The sequence below is a fragment of the Helianthus annuus genome, chromosome 1 (genome assembly GCF_002127325.2).
Source record: "Helianthus annuus cultivar XRQ/B chromosome 1, HanXRQr2.0-SUNRISE, whole genome shotgun sequence".
Taxonomy (NCBI): Eukaryota; Viridiplantae; Streptophyta; class Magnoliopsida; order Asterales; family Asteraceae; genus Helianthus; species Helianthus annuus.
Genome location: NC_035433.2, coordinates 124250385 through 124253285, shown reverse-complemented (window position 1 = coordinate 124253285; position 2901 = coordinate 124250385).

Below are 2901 nucleotides of genomic sequence, written 5' to 3'. Positions count from 1 at the left end.
TCGGTTAATTGTTTCAACCGTACGTACGGAATCCTTTTTCCTTATTTTATACTCATGCGTTATCTTCAAGGAATCTCCTTGTACGCAACCACTGTGAGTAGATCTTACATCATCCCCTTTTTGTCACTTTAACTTTTTGGGGTGTATCATGTGTCACGAGTTCATAACTGTTTCATATTATTTTCCCAACATGCAAACTTAAATGTCATATGTGTTCATGATTGGTATCGCATTGTTTCACTATGTGTTTCACATACATGTATTACGTGTTTACTGCTTTGTGTCGCGGTTTCTCTATTTCGCATGGATCCACCACCGGTTGACCGGTTCCCCACGGCCATGGGGCGAACTCGGTATCACCATCATTGTTTCACGGTTTCGCTTTTCGCCTCTCGGGTCTTGAATCGCATCATTTGTTTCACTGATTATGTTTCATTATGTCTTGTTACATTACTTGTTGATGTGGATTGATTGATGAATTATTTGTTGATGTCACTATTACATTTAATATTGCATGTTACGTAATTTTTATTAAATAAATTCAACTAATCTGTCAAGGTTAAATAAAAACAAATAAAGATCTACTCGCCAACTTTTGTTGACCCAAAAACCATTTTTACACATGATACGGGTGAACAGGTACGAAGAGAAAATTGGACATAGGATGTGCCTTAGTTAACAAGAAAACGGATTAGTGTAGTTTATTTATGTCTCGCGTTTGTAATTGTCTATTTGAATAAATTGTTTTGTGAAACATTTGTTATGAATAAATTAATATTTAAAACACGCAATAGCAAGTCATAAGCTCTCGAGTTAACCCGATCATGCCCCGATCACCTATTCCGTTGCGGGTTAGGGTGTGACAATTATATACAATTGAAATACAAACACTATTTATACAAATCCAATAGACCCCATCTAATCATCACAGCCCTTTGCGAGTCAACGTGACTCCCTGTTGATCGGCATACCTCTTGATCTTGGCGCCCTTTTGAATCGATGTGTCCATAGTTCCCAATCAACGTGTCTTCTAATTTAGCGCCCTTGTGATTGTCGCATCTATCTGATGCGTTGCATCCAATTCTGATGCCTAATCAACTTATAGGTTTTAACCTAATACACCTTATACTTATACATATGTTCTAATTACATACTAACTATACTTTAGATTAGTTACAGCAACACCCTTGTAGTTTGTTGTGAGAGATTATATCATCATTCGCCTCCTTAATCTCGAACATCTTCAAATTTGTAGGTCTTGTACTTCGAGCAACTTGTTGAGTCTCTCCGGTATCCAACACTCTACATGGATCTTCTTATTTGTGACCCTTGCTCCTCACAAACTTGCTTTACACGGAAACTTTGCTTCACACTTATCTTGACCGCACTTGATTTGTGTCACACGAACCTCTTCTTGTGTAGTTGTCTCAACACAACCTCCACCCAGTCTTGATTAACTTGCCTACCATCATATCACATGACTTGAATCCATCTCGCATTGATTTTTTAGACAATCTGACCTACTCAAATTTCTCTAGTGATTATATCAGACAACAATTCCTTCTTCAGTCACAAGAATATTTTGTATCCTTCACAGGCATGTCTTCTCCTTGATTTATCTTCTTCACGGTTGTCTCTCATAACGGGTCTTCTTGATTGATCGCTTCCCTCACGGATTCTTCACTTATACCCGATCCACCCAGTGGATTAATTTATGGCACCTTTCGAGAACGATATATAGGGTAGAGATTGATAGTAAATGTCTAGCCGGATAACACAAGTTTACAATCGTTGATGACATGGTTAGGCTCGATGTTTCTACCATTGGCTATTTCGATGACGTGTTTAGTGTTCAAGGGAGTTGGGTCAGTCCTAAGCATCTTACTAACACTTAAGGACATATAACTAGCATCGGCTCCGGAATCAAAAAGTACGGAAACAAAATGATCATTGAGTAGGAACTTACCCGTCACAACGTTGGGGTCGTTCCTTGCTTCGCCCGCGCCTATCACAAAAGCTCATCGTCTTGCACCATTGTCGCCATTATTGTTGTTGTTTCCAATGCCTTGGTTGTTGTGTTACGGTTTTGATTCAATTGAGGGCAATTTTCTTGATATGCTCTTCGGCTCCGCACTGATAACATCCTCGATTGTTACCTCGTGGCTGCTGCTGCTGTCGTGGCTGGCTTTGCCTTGCTGGGTATGGGCTCCTGCAATCCTTAGCCTCACACACCGCTTATTGCACCGTTGGCACTGGCTCTTCTCACATGGCCTGTTGTGGTGCCGATTACACTTGTTTCACATTGGCATATTTCCACGATAACCACCTTGTTGTCTTCGAACTTCCTCTATTTTGAGGTTGTGAGGGGCCATAACCTTTGCCCTGGTTGCTATCCCACTTGCGCTTGTTGTCACCAGAGGTATTCGTAGTAGCACTGATCCGCTTGGAAAACTTGCCCTGTTCAACTGCTTAGTCGGTGAGACAGTGTGCTAGATGGACGACTTGCTGAATTGTGGGAAGATTAGCCGAAGTTACCAAACTTTGGATTTCGGGGACTAAACCCTTGAGATAAAGCTCAATTCTCTTGTAAGCAGGCTGTGACAAGTTGGGACATAGACCAACCAAGTCGTTGGACCTTTTAGTGTACACCTCGATTTCGAATCCAACCATTTTCATGAAACACCTCGAAAATTTACGTCCAATAATGTATTGACACGTGTCATAGACTTTGCATATGCGAAAACATACTTTAGAGGGACTAAAGTTGACAAACAGTGAAAACTATGGAACGTAAGGGTCCAAAGTGTCAACAATGGATAAATAGACTCTACAATAACCCTACATGGTGTTTATAACCCTAAACGGATGGATCATGGATCATACGAAGCGGAAAATGCACGA